Here is a 15,183-nt window from a genome sequence, read left to right on the forward strand (position 1 = left end):
TTGCTAGTTTCAGTTTACCTATTCGATCATTAACGCGTACGATCTCCTTCAGTCTTGCGCCCATTGACCGCAAGATTCGCAAAAGACGACCGAGCGAGGTGGCGCAGTGGTTAGCACACTGGACTCGCATTCGGGAGGACGAAGGTTCAATCCCGGCTCCGGCCATCCTGATTTAGGTTTTCCGTGATTTCCCTAAATCGCTTCAGGCAAATGCCGGGATGGTTCCTTTGAAAGGGCACGGCCGATTTCCTTCCCCATCCTTCCCTCACCCGAGCTGGCGCTCCATTTCTAATGACCTCGTTGTCGGCGCGACGTTAAACACTAATCTCCTCCTCCGCAAAAGACGCAGAATGGTTCCTTTACGCTGGTATGCTTCGGAGTCGATCTTTTAGATTTCGCGTGTACGTGAAGTGTGGACGCTGTGGGAAGGTTACTAGAAGTGCTGGAAAATTCACCGCGTATCTTCGGCATGGTAAGCGCCCCGTCGACTTCCTCGTTCAGAAACTCCATCAGTTGCAAAATGTCCCCTTGGGATATTCCCGTACGCTTGGCGTGAATTATCCAGCGGCGGCATATGTCATCCGGAAATGCGCGTAAAATTTTCGGCGCGAGGACTCGGCCGTATCCGTTCACGTCTTCTCCAAGTGCTCGGAGAGCTTGAATACGTCGCTGGGATTCAATGAATGTTTAATTAAGTTCCTCTGGGGTTGACAGCTGAATTGGTTTTATGGCTTCGAGATAATGTAAGTGGGCTTGAATTATTCGATCCTTGTTGCCATAACGCGCTTGGAGAATCCTCTTCGTTCCTGCGTACGTCTCGGCCGTCACCACAATACCGTCTGCTAAATGATTTGGTTCTCCCGAGAGAGAGCCGCGAAGAAAGATGTGTTTATTAATTTTAGTTACCTTCGGATCGTTGTTAACCGACTGCTCAAACTGCTCCCAGAATCGTGCCCATGTCTCGAGATCGCCTGAAAAAGGCTCAAGCTTGATCGGCGGAAGTTTTACTGAAGCTGTGGGAACACTCATTGTTACAGATTGTACCGGCGGATTGTCGGGAATATTTATGTCTGCTACCGATTTCGCAAGCTGTTTCTCTATTTCGTGAGACAATCGAGAAATTGTGATTTTCGCTGTGTCTGTATAATCTTCGCATTTAAGAACATCTTCTTCGTATTGGTCATCGTCTAACAACTCTTGAATATCCTCATCTAATTTAACGAGGCGGTTCAGAACGCTTCCCAATCTGTCATTGTAGTATTTATAATCCACGATTTCCAATGTGTCTGGCAACCTTGCAGCTTGCGCTACGAATCGCGTAATGTTTGCTCTTTCTCTCATACGTTTTCTCTGTAAAGAGTGTAATTGTGCTTCTGGTTTGTGGTCTGGCATGTCCACTCCGTCCGATTACTCGAAAGTTTAAAGCAGTGTCGGCTAGCGATCAGCTGGTCCTAGTAAGGAGTTATCTTTGGAGAGCTAGTTCAATTGATGGTCGCTAGATGGCAGGACTAGTCATAAACAACCTACAGGCGTAGCGTAGGATCTGATAATTTGTTAAAGCGCTAATCGAACAGCTACAATAGCAGCACAGAGCGGTAATAATGTAATCAGTTACCTTTACAAATGGCACTACGAAAAATGTCGCGTGATAATTCAACTGAACTTAACTGTGTATGCAGGTGGTTGTCGTCGAAGAGATTGTTGCGTGGTGTGACAAATGGCTGCAGTAAGCCCCTCGTAGCATCTCCGGCGGTACACCGCAAGGTTACCGCCCTTCGATTGTGCCATTCCAGCACTAATCGAAGTGCTAGGTGTTCCAGGTGCGAGCCAGCCAGCCAGCCAGCCCAGCCGAGCAGAACCGTAGCGGTCCAGCAGCAGCAGCAGTAGCAGTAGCAGTAGCGGTCCCGGTCCCGGCCTGCGGCAGCGGTCCCGCCGGCAGTAGCCAGCCAGTCCTCCAGTAGCAGCAGCAGCAGCAACAACAGCAGCAGCAGCAGCGGTCCAGCCAAAAGCAGCAGCAACAGCGGCAGCAGCAGCCCCGGCCCCGTCCGCGGCAGCAGCAGCAGCAGTAGCAGCAGCTGCGGCGTTCCTGCCCCACGCCGTCGCCGTCGCCGTCGCCGTAGGACCCTGGTCTTCGGCCGTCTTCGTCTTCCTCCGTCTTTGTCTTCGTCTGTCCCCAGTTTGTGTCCTTTCCTTTTCGTTCTGAGCGTTATTGTTTCTCCCTGTCGTCATGTCCGCCCCCACCACCACCGTCACCACTCCCACCACCGCCATAGTCAATACTTCCCCTTCCGCCGCCTCTACCACTATAACATGGTGTGCCCAGTCCCACCCCCCTCCTTCCATCCCACCTCTTCTCACTCTCCCTTCGCCCTCGCTCTTTGTCGCCCCTTCTCCAGCTTCTTCCTCCCACTCCTCTCGTTCTGATCCTTTCCCCCCACTCCCCCAGCCTGTCACTGCAGCTCCGGCTCGGGTGGTGGCCCGTCGGGCCACTGTCCATGCCCAGATCTCCCCGTCGCCTTCGCCATCACCGCCGCCGCCGCCACCGCCACCGCAACCGTCATCGTCGCCGTCGCCTTCACCGTCACCGTCACCATCTCCGGCGCCGACTGCTGCGTCCACGCCGGGACCTGTCCCTTCCCACCACCTCCCTATAGCTCCCGTCCCTCATATCACCACTCGCCCTTCTGCCGCCATTAAGCGCCCTAGTGGCACCACCACCTCCTCTGCTCCCAAAAAGGCCCCGCCCCGTCCTTCTTCCCCCCCCCCCCAAGATGCCATGGATGTCTCGCCACCTGGCCCTGCTCCCTCCGCCTCCTCCTCCTCCTCCTCCTCCTCCCCCCCCTCTCTATACAAATACCTCCTCTCCCGTCCCGATCCTGCCCTTCTCGAGGCCCGGAATCTCTCCCTCCTCCTCCGCCAACACTTCCCTGGTGCCCCCATCTCTCTTCTCACTCCCAGACGGGATTCTGTTCTCATCTCCTCCCCCAGCCCCACCCTCCATACTGACATCCTCTCCCGCCTCCCCATCACCCGTTTTGGCCCCAACGCCTCCCTCGCCCCTGCTCCTTCTCCGTCTCCTACCCGCCAACCCCAACCCCCGTGTCGCCCGCCAACCCTCACTGCCGTGATCACTCGGCTCAGTCCGTCGATCACGGAGGAGGAGGTGTTGGCGGAGCTCAAGGCGCATCCCACGCTGGAGGTGCGGGCGGTCAGCCGCATTTTCAACTCGGCCGGCCCCACTCGCCTTATGCGGGTTTTCTCCAAGGACGCCCCCTCCATTGACCGTCTCCTGAAGGAGGGTGCCCTCCTCTTCCACCAGCGCTACAAGGTCGACCCCTCCCGTTCCCCTCCTCAATCCCTGCACTGCCAGAGGTGTCTGCACTATAATGCACACCCAACAGCTGAGTGCCGCGAGGCCTCCACCTGCCCGCATTGTAGGCAAGCGCACTTCCTCCGGCGGTGCCCTAACCTTCAATCCCCTCCCTCCTGCAATACCTGCAATCTCCCCCATCCCACCTACTCCCAAAAGTGTAAAGCCCGACCCCCTCCGACCACTCCTGAACTCACCATCCCTGTTCGTCCCCTGAACGCCCCCACCCCTCCTGGCAATTCCCTTCGTCCCCCTCCCACCGCTGAGGACAGCATCAGGTTCCTCACCATCGTCCTTCAAAATGTTCATCCCTTTCAGCGCTCCCACACCCTCCAGCAGATCTCCCTCGCTGCCCGTTCCATATTCCACCTCAAGATGTACGCCACCTACTCCAACAACCAGGCCTACTTCACCTTCTCCCGTCTTGACACCCTCGTCTAAATCCCTGTCATGGTGTGACAGCAACGTATCCTTTTCAACAATATCTGCTCCCTTCCTGCCAACAAGAACCTTTTCCTGCACACCCTTGCCACCCACCGTGTGGATGCCTTCCTCCTCAATGAAACCTTCCTCCAACCTCACCACTCCATCCACACCTCACCCTATCTCCTCCACTGCTCCGATAATCCCCTCCCAATTGCGCGTGGCGGAGTTGCCATTGGTCACCACCGCCAGATCCCCGTTCGGCTCCAACCTCTCCTTCCCGACCCCACCGAACACCTGATCCTTAGTCTCTTCTTCCCCGGCCTTACCGTTACCTGCGCCACCATCTATTTCCGCCCTAACGCCCCTATTCCCTTCGACTTCCTCTTCCACATCGACTGTACCTTCTCCTCCTACGTGATCGCCGCTGACCTCAACATCCATAGTCGTTTCGTCACCCAGTTACGGCGGTGGCATTGGTTCCTCTCCTCCCTTCAAGGCGACCTCATCCCCATCCCCCAGCACACCCGTCCCGAATCCAACTCCACTCCTGATGTTATCCTCTCCTCCCCCAACCTCCTTGGCCGCATAACGGTGGATGTCCTGCAGCCTATTGGTAGCGACCATCTCCCTGTCCTCCTCACCATTTCAGACGGTCGTCGCCCCCGCCCCGACCCTCGTAATGACCCTCCCCCTAAGTACGTACATGACTATTCCCGTGCCGACTGGAATGCCTACCGGGCTACCCTTTCCACCCAGGTCTATAGCCACCCCTTCACCTACCACCACCCTGACGATGTCACCCATGCCGCCTCCTTTCTCCAGCAGACCTTGTCTGAGGCAGTGGAGGCCCACGTTCCTACTGTCGCCGTCCACCCCCACCGTCCTACCTTACCCCCACAGGCCATCCTCCTCCTCCGTGAATCCCGTCGTCTCTACCGTGCCTTCCACGGCACGCGTGACCCGGACACACTACGACGCCACCGGCAACTCCAGTGACACATTCGTAATTTGCTCGAGGCTAAGAAACGCTGGGACTGGCGACAGACTTGCATCCATTTAACTGCTACCCTATCTATCAACTCGTCCAAGTTCTGGTCAGCCTTCCGTCGCCTTACCGGAACTAAACCCTCCTCCTACTATCCTCTTCTCCATGATGATCACCCTTTCCCTGACACCCTTAGTAAGGCCAATCACTTTGCCTCCTATCTCTCCGATGTATTTTCCCTCCCCGATGATCCCCAGTTCGATTACTCCCTCTTCCCGGATATCCGCGATCGAACTGACACCTCTGTCCCTCCCCTCGCTCCTGGTTTTCAGTACTTGGACAACATTGCACACATGGAACTCAATGCCCCTATCACTACTCAGGATCTCATTGCTACACTCCGCACAAAACGCAACACCGCTCCTGGTCACGATCGTATCACCTACCGTCACCTTCGTGAAGCTCCTGTCTCTTTCCTCTCCACCCTGGCTAGGCTCTACAATGTAGTGCTGTCCACCGGTTACTACCCCGACCTGTGGAAAACCTCCCGTATCCTCATGTTCCTTAAGCCTGGCAAACCGCCGTCCACCGTCTCCTCCTACCATCCCATCAGCCTTACCTCGGTCTTCAGCAAGGTCCTGGAATCTATCCTCACCCGACGCATCCACCAGCATCTCCGTCAGCACCGCCTCCTTCCCGTTACCCAGTGTGGCTGTCGGCCGTCCTTCTCTTCCGACGACCTTCTCCTTCACCTCACTCATCTCCTTTCCGAACAGCTTAATTCCCGTCGCTCCGCAATCATTCTCTCCCTGGACCTTGATCGTGCATATGACCGCGTATGGCATTCCGGTCTCCTCTTCAAGCTCCAAACCTTCGCCCTTCCCATTAACTACGTCCGTCTGATCGGCTCATTTCTCTCCCGCCGTCCTTCCTATGTCACCATCCGTAACACAGACTCCTACACATTTTTCCCCTCTGCCAGTGTGCCCCAAGGCTCCGTCCTCTCCCCCCTTCTGTACCTTTTGTACACAGCGGACATGCCGCCGCCGTCGCCCCCTGTCCACCTTCTCCAGTTCGCCGATGACACCGCCTTCCTTGCCCTTGCCCCCACCCTACAGCGCTCCCAACACCTTCTCCAATCCCATCTTGACCGGTTCACCGCTTGGTGCAACCAGTGGTTGCTCAAGGTCAATCCCTCCAAAACCCAGGCGATCATTGTAGGCAAAACCACCCCTTCCTTTCGCCTCCTTGATTTCTACATCACCATCTATGGCCGTCCTATCGCCCTCACTCCCACCCTTAAGTACCTTGGCGTCACCCTCGACCGTCGCCTCTCCTGGACTCCCCACCTCCGGACAATCCAAGCCAAGGCACGCTCCCGACTGTCTCCTCAAGCTCCTCTCCGGCCGTACGTGGGGTCTGGACCCCTCCTCCATCCTCCACGCCTATAAATCCCTCATCCGCCCTATCCTTTGTTATGCCCATCCGGCTTGGATCTCCGCCCTCCCCACCTTTAATAAATCCCTCCAAATCCTTGAACGCCATGCTCTCCGCCTCGCCTATCGCATCCGTCTCCCCTCCCCTACATGGATCCTGTACGATCTCATCCCCTTCCCCCACCTCCTCCTTTTCCTTGAGAGGATGCAGATCCTGTACACCTCCTGTAAACTCGATCCTCCTCACCCGCTCATCTCCCCGATCCTCTCTCACCCCGCCCGCTGCCGCGCCTGTATTCCCACGTCCCACCCTGTCTCCATCTCTCCACCCTCCTTACCCTCTCCCAAGGTGGCTTCCGCCAGCTCCCCCTTCCTGATGATGTCCTCCTCCCCTCCATCTACCCCTCCTATCAACTTTGACTCTGTCCCACCCCCCACTTCCGGTGTCCTTTCCTTTAGGCACCCTCCCTCCCTTCTCTTCCCTTCCCTTCTCTTTCCTTTTCCCCTGTCCCCTCCCTCCACCCCTCTTCCCCCGGGCTTCCCCTCTCCCTTCCTCCCCCCCTATCTCCCCTGCCCGTGGCATCTCTGCTCTCTCCTCTCGCTCTCCCATTCCCCTTCCTCCTCCTCCTCTCTTGGCAGGTCCCTGGACTCGCACATGCATAGTGAACATCTGCGCGCCGGAGGTCAACGCCATTAGTGTCTCGTGTGTATTCCTTCGTTTGTGCTTAGTGTTTGTTCGCCGAAACGCCGCCACTGTTCACGTGTACCATCGCCATCATCCCTGTTTTGTGCGCCGTGTCGACTAGTGTCAGTGTTGTTTTCTCGTCAGGCGTGGACGGCTCCATGTTTTATCTTTTTGGTGTCCACATTGTTTTGACCGCCATTTTTGATTGTATTCTCTGTGTCCCCTCTATTTATTACTTATTGTAAATCTCAAGGCTGAAGAGCGGCGTACTCAGCTGCTGACAGCCCGCCTTGTGTAAGGTGATAAAAATTACAATAAAGAAAAAAAAAACCCTCGTAGTATTGCCGCATGACGTGCGTCCAGAATTCGTGGTTCACAACGGCATCGTGGAAATTGTCTCCCGGGTTTCGGCACCAAATTCTTGTGTCGTGAATCACAGTAGAGCAGCGATTAGCAGTCTAAAAACACTTTATTTCATAGTCAGAGAACATACAATACAACGTGTCAAAGATACACTGTCCTAAGAGTAAACAGTCTCTCACTTGCCAGAAGTACTTTACTCTGTGACAGCGCGCGCGAGTGTGTGTGTGTGTGTGTGTGTGTGTGTGTGTGTGTGTGTACAGCATACAGAAGATGAGGTAGACTTCGTTTGGAAGTTTTGATCGGTACATATCGGTAACGTTCGCTTAGGCTGTCTTTTGTTTACTACTACGGGCAACCTCAGAGATCTACAGTAAAGTGAAGATAAATTGTGCTTCGTTCCGAAGCTGAGAGCAGTGCGCATCATCTCCATAAGACATTTAGTTGGTTATTGATTTTATTATAAGAAATCATGTTTTAAAAACCTGAATTTCAGTACAGTATTTTCTTGAAAATTAATTTTTTTTTAATGTGTTTTTCACAAGTTTTCACAAAACGATACCTGTAATTTTTATGGCTGAGATGGAGAGAGGGTGAAAAATATCACTCCTGCCTAATAAGTACACATAGCTCTTAAGGTCTGTATTTTTCAGCCCATGTTGACAATATAATTTCTTCTTGTTTCGGTCTAGACTACCACCTCTTAAGCATGGAATGTAAAGAGCTTGCAGTAGTAGAGATATGGTTCACAGTAAAAAAGATGAACAAGTGCTCCTAGCTCTTAAGATATGTATTTTGGAACCTAAGTTTACGGGGCATTTTTTGTCAGGTTTTTGTCAGCCCAGATACTGCTCATCACGTCTACCATGCAACACGCACTGTCGAGAAATCCGTCTGCTAGCTTGCCGTTACAAATATAATTATTTTAAATTAAAATTTTACGTGCCCATTTGGTCCAAAAGTCCTAAATTAATCTAGAGCGATATTTTTTTATTGATACGTGTTACTAGGGGCACTACAACACTATGAATGACCAGTATTCCAGCAGCGACTAGCTACCGACTTGGCCCGCAGTGATTGCTACCACCATGCAACAGCGCTGCGCACTAATTTAGGAGAAGTCGAGACGTAAACTAGATGTGGAACATTTGCGGTCTGTCAACCCGGGCGTCAAATTCAAAGTGGCCTATAAAAGTCATGAAAGACATAGCGCCTGCGAGCCGCCCAAAATATTCGAAATCCTCTCGCTCTGTTACGCCACCAGTTTAGTCGGATGTTTGTTAACGTTATTAATTCAAATTTACCTGTGTAGGTAATGAAGAAAAAGGATTCTTGTAACCGTTATGCAAAAACTAATCACGTTTACAATTCGATCCAAACTTAACCATTACACCCACAGAAGTTCCGTAATAAGAAATCCAGGCAAACAAAACGATTTAATTGCCAATTTGTGCTGTTTAAGTTCACAATATTTAGAGATGATATCCACACGAACGCAATTTTACGTTTTGTAAGTTCAAGAACAAGATATTTTTAATATTCATTGATGATTTTAACCAAATTCTCAAGTGGCGTACATGCGTTATGCTGACGTAGCTTTTGTGGGTCAATGTGTGGCTGTTTCCCGGCTTGATAGACTGCAAGTGTCTTGTATCAATTTGTTCGTCTTGACTTCACTTACACTACTGCGGTTCATAGTAAAGCCTTATCATTTACACCCCGTAATAAAACTCTTAACAACTCTTAACGAGTATGAAGTTTGAATAGTCTTACAAAAAACAAGTCTTACAAAAAAACAAGTAAAAATTCTGAAATTCACATGCTGTATAAATCTGTATACTGCCTTCCACACGTTATTCTTCTGACTACTCTCATCGCGCACTGTAAGGCATGCGAAACTAAACGCACATGGATCTCCTGCCATACTGCAGAGATTCACCGAGAACTGGTGGGCGAAACACTTCACGCAGTGGATGTAGCAACACAGTGGTGTAATTATTTGCAATTCGTTATCTATCAACTGCCAATAACTAAATCAAGCATTGATACTAGCCACATCAAAAAGCTGTAACTCTGCTTAAAATATGACAGTCCTCCTGAAGCACATAGGAGATAGCATTAAATCCTGTCATCTTACAAATTCCTGTTGTATATGAACAAAATTTCAGTAAAAATAATCACACAAAATGTAATACAAACATTTATAATAATTTTTAAGTTATACTAAGAGTCAACACCTTCAAAAACAATATTTGACTGCGAAACCATAACAAGAAGAACTAATCTTTAATTTGGTTACTAGAGACTATTCAGTAATGATTTAACAAGTTGGTGCTAAGGAGCGTTTTGGTCCCTGTATACATAGAAGAATAATGATAACGAAAGATCAGTAATTACTTTTAATCACCTTGAAAACGAAATGGTTACATTAAAATGAAACAAAGAAGAATATTAACCAGGAATCAAATGCTTAATACTTCTAATCGAAGTAAATGGTATTAAATTTACTATAACTGCCATCACCTGATTAAATTACAGCAGTAAGGCCTGTCGTGGAAATGCGAGTAGCTGTTAACAGATGTCACTTGGTCAGAGGCGTGGAGAAAGTACGAAAATGAAACTGAATCATAATTGATTTTATTATTAAATTCCGCAATATACAAATAAAATTGTGTCCTGCTTTTACAAACACTTTACTGTACACCGCCTAAACCATCTGCGATTGGGAGAGTATATTATAGCGCTAAAGCCACATCGTGGAAATACCAACAATAGAAATCGCCTAATCTCGGAACCATCGAAGTTCTCAGTGAAAACAGTCCGAGTATGTTCCGAACTGTAACATGAACTTCATTAGCCTTTCGAGTCGGGCCCAAGCCAACAGACAACTTTTTATTGTTTATAGTCTATAATTTTATTCAGTACTATTTTCAAAGAAATAACAAATCCGAGTTCATTCACTATTTATTAAGTTAAACCGCCTACAAAATAATTTTATCTACTCACTATATTCATAATTTTCCCGTGTAACCTCCTTCTTATGAGCTTTCGCCTTCCTCCAGGTATGTTATACTGCGTCGTCTGATTGTTTCTAGGAACTATGCAGTCGTAAATATGAGTTATGTGGTTTTCACACAGCTGATGTTTCGCATACGCTGGGGAAAGCTAAGTATGTTCTGTTTTTTCTGGCTACGTAACAGCCGTTAATTGCTGATACGTTTCTATGAAGCTGTCAGGTTTACGCCTGCAAAGCGCTTTTTTATGTAGACTTATAAGAAGCGAGCAGATCTTGCTATAAGTGGATTGTTGGTACGGAGAACAGTCAGTTCTGTTTCCTTTCGATATAAAATGTGACCACTGGTTCTCCGTAAATAGCTCTGCTAGAGCTTTGTCACTCGAATAGGAACCGATTGTTATTTTCCGCTACTTTATACATTGGCCTTTATCGCTTAGGGCTTTGATTCCATGATCTGCGATTCAGCGATCTCATCTTTTTACCTCTCTTTCATCCTTTTGTTTGCTTTGTTGAAGTAATTAATAAAACAGAATATATTTTACTAGTAGAGTTTCAAAACTGCTCACGGCATATCGCACCGAAAGGCGCTTTCCTTTATTACACCAGCATAACTTACCAATTTCTTCGAAAACTCAATCTCGTCATAAAACTGCCATTCATGAATTTGGTCGATAATTCATCGAGTTCCGAGTTTGTTTCGAGGTGTCATTGGGATGCAGAATTTGAGAAAGAAGACGGGAAAACGCTAAAAAGCAGCACTAATTGCGAAGACTGAATCGAAATATGGGGCGCTAAAATTAGCTTGACAGTGATGTACTTGTAGCGAAGTAGCATACTCACGCCTTATAAAATTCACATCAGTCTTTCCATTGTGTGCCAGCCAGTCCGCTGTAACTAGCTCTGACGTCATAAATGTTGCGCAATACTTTAAAAATCAAGTAAATAACCTGAAACGTTTCTAGCATGTCAAGAGTAATACTAAATTAGTGTGTGTTGAATATCAGTTCAATAACTTTAACCATTTTCGAAATTTGGATGTTTTTCTGTAAAAATCATTGGCGCAACAGGAAAGAGCTAGAAACTTAAAAATTTATATTTAGATTCCTTTTGCATAATAATTTAGTAGAAACAATATTCTGGATCTCACAAATTAAAATTTTAGTGGAAATTCATGATTTTCTAGTTTTTGTCTTAAAAATTAAGGAAGCAAGATAGATTAAGTAGGCGAATAAATAAAGCTAGGATGTTTACATTTAAGTAGAAGGGAGATCCGCTATAATCATAAAGATGTGAGAAGTTTCAACTGAATAACTATAAAACTATAGCGATAGCGTATTTCCAAAGAGCAAGTTCAGAGCTCGTCTACTGCGTGTAGCGTAATTAAATTAATTATCTCACCCAAAATATTTGACTTAGCCACGTCACACTTTAATTATGATTACTTACCTGTGTGCTGATTGCACATTTAAATTGAGAGCTTCATCGGCCACCAGCAAAAGAAGCAATGATTTATTCGATAACTTAAAGTGGTGCATTACCAGCCCAGCGGCTAGTCGGGAGAGCGGATTTGATCAGGCGTTCCCTTAGGCGTCCGCACCGCGGCTTTATATATAATAACGCTTCGTGAGAAAAAAGGCCCCAGTTCTCTCCAGACGCTGATTAGTGCACCACCTGTGCCGGCAGTCGCGTCGCGTCGGTATCATTGCTATAAACAGCCTCGGATGCTGCAATAACTTACTCGGGATACGCGTAACCATGGAATCGTTTTCGAGTGAAGTGTTATTTCTGGGATGACTTTAATGATCTACCTTCAGTTTGCGTATGTCGTATTTTCACGTGCCGCCGCGGGACAGACATTCTAACAGCATTAAATAAATAATAGGAACATTTATATATCACAATCATTCCACCTGCCGCCCCACATATGGTGCATCGGGCGGGAATGCATCTTTTCTACATTACATACTACATTTTTATATAACAATTATTCCACCCGCCGCCCCACATACTGCCATAATGTTACATGTAACGCTTCCGGTATTTGGAGGCATAGATCTTACGGTTGTTTTAAGTATACAGGGTGTTACAAAAAGGTATGGCCAAACTTTCAGGAAACATTCCTCACACACAAAGAAAGAAAATATGTTATGTGGACATGTGTCCAGAAACGCTTGCTTTCCATGTTAGAGCTCATTTTATTACTTCTCTTCAAATCACATTAATCATGGAATGGAAACACACAGCAACAGAACGTACCAGCGTGACTTCAAACACTTTGTTACAGGAAATGTTCAAAATGTCCTCCGTTAGCGAGGATACATGCATCCACCCTCCGTCGCATGGAATCCCTGATGCGCTGATGCAGCCCTGGAGAATGGCGTATTGTATCACAATGGCCGTCCACAATACGAGCACGAAGAGTCTCTACATTTGGTACCGGGGTTGCATAGACAAGAGCTTTCAAATGCCCCCATAAATGAAAGTCAAGCGGGTTGAGGTCAGGAGAGCGTGGAGGCCATGGAATTGGTCCGCCTCTACCAATCCATCGGTCACCGAATCTGTTGTTAAGAAGTGTACGAACACTTCGACTGAAATGGGCAGGAGCTCCATCGTGCAGGAACCACATGTTGTGTCATACTTGTAAAAGCACATGTTCTAGCAGCACAGGTAGAGTATCCTGTATGAAATCATGATAACGTGCTCCATTGAGCGTAGGTGGAAGAACATGGGACCCAATCAAGACATCACCAACAATGCCTGCCCAAATGTTCACAAAAGATCTGTGTTGATGACGTGATTGCACAATTGTGTGCGGATTCTCGTCAGCCCACACATGTTGATTGTGAAAATTTACAATTTGATCACGTTGGAATGAAGCCAACTGGCGGTGAACCGAGGAAGTACAGTACATACTGACGAAACTAAAATGAGCTCTAACATGGAAATTAAGCGTTTCCGGACACATGTCCACATATCATCTTTTCTTTATTTGTGTGTGAGGAATGTTTCCTGAAAGTTTGGCCGTACCTTTTTGTAACACCCTGTATACACTGCCTGGCAAGAGACCATGGACAGGCTCATTTCATGCGCGAAACAACATTGGCAGGTACGCGTATGTTTGTAGCAGACAGAACTGAGAGCGGAGTGCATCAATGTTGTTCCTGTTCAGTGTTGTTACCTGGCTTGATAGAGAATATAAGAAGCATGAACAGACACTCGGTGATCAAGACACCGAGATGCTGAGTTCTCTTGAGACAGCGTTACCTGCACGTCACAGTGCTTGAAAGTGGCCTCATTGTGGGTCTGTATTTGGCTAGTTGGTCGAATCATCGAATATCTAGAGTTTTGGGGCACTCGGATGTGAGAGTGACCCGATGTTGAACTGTATAGGAACGAGAGGGTGGGCATCTAGTCGTCAAGGTTCCAGTCGACCATGTCTGACTACCACAACGGAGGATTACCTTATTGTGTATCAGGCTCGTTGGAACCTCTTCACATCTGCGCCTGCCATTCGAGAACAAGTAGTTGATGGACTGCCTGCAACATCATCTGTGCCATCCTAGTCCACTGGTCAGAGCAGTTGCCAGACTACGGAATCACTGTCCCATAAGTAGGCTGCTGTTATTACCACAAGACGAACGGCTGCGTTTGGAGTTATACCGTCGTGGGAATGGATAGACTGCTGGTGATTGGCGAAGCACTGTGTTCCTCGACGAATCGCGGCTCTGCAAGACCGCTGATGATCATCATTGTGGAGCACGGTGGTGACGTGAGGTACATCCTATTTTTCCAATGTTTTGGAGACACAGAGCGGTGTTACTCTTGACGTCATGTCGGGGGAATCATCAGATACGACTTCTCGTAACAGGTTGTAAGAGGTCCATGATTAAGGAATTTGTTGCTAGCGCACTTGAGCAGATGTAATTTCGATGGATTGCTCACGCGCTGCCTGCAATATGTAAGCTATTAGAGAATCTCAGACCAAAGAGCAGTGTTGAATGCAGTAGGAGCTGTGTGGTAGTAGGAATAAGTAGTTGCTAGCAAGCAGTCTGGTGTACCAAGTTAGCTGGGCCGGTCGTGGGGTATTGTTATATTGAAAAATGTTGAACCACCCAACAAAATTAAAGAATTAGTATCTTTTCCTACACCTCGTCGACTACGCTACCATGAAATAATTGATATTGCTCTCAACAACATAAAACGTGTCGCAGAGCGCCGGAGAAGATAGCAAAAACAGGTTTATACAAGCTGTGACTTTCACATAGGACAGAAAATATTAGTACGCACACACTATTCATCTAACAGAGGAAAGAGTAGATGCATTAAATTTGAGCTTCTATTCCCAGGTCCATATACAATTCGCACCATTCCTCACCCCAATGTAGTACTTGTCGAAACTCTGAGAACCAGAAAAAGCAAAGGCAATCACCATGTCTCCAATATTAAACCCTTTATTGAATGAACATACTTTATGATTTATCACATTGTAATGCCTTTTCCAGATATTTGTATTACCACTTACTGATGATGATTATACTTTTTACTTGGCAAGTGCCCGGCAAGGTAAGGTTAGCAGGTCGCTTTTCTTGTCGTTATATATCAGACTGTGCACATTTTCCATTTTTTTGTGTATGTATGATTGTTTTCCTATCGAAAGTAGAATTTTGTCTGTATGCACTATGAAATTTTTAAGATGTAACAAACACCAATTGACTTTAACATTTTCACCTTATCATATCTCAATATCTTGACTATTCTACATTTTTTGCTACTGCATTATGATACTGTGTGTACATTTTTGCACTTGAAAACTGTCTATATTTTTGACATAATACGTTTTCTGTCATGCTATGCTGCATACTTAGTCGTATCACTAGAAACAAGTTTTTATTTAATGGGTATATG

Source organism: Schistocerca americana, chromosome 2 (genome assembly GCF_021461395.2).
Source record: "Schistocerca americana isolate TAMUIC-IGC-003095 chromosome 2, iqSchAmer2.1, whole genome shotgun sequence".
NCBI classification, from domain to species: Eukaryota; Metazoa; Arthropoda; class Insecta; order Orthoptera; family Acrididae; genus Schistocerca; species Schistocerca americana.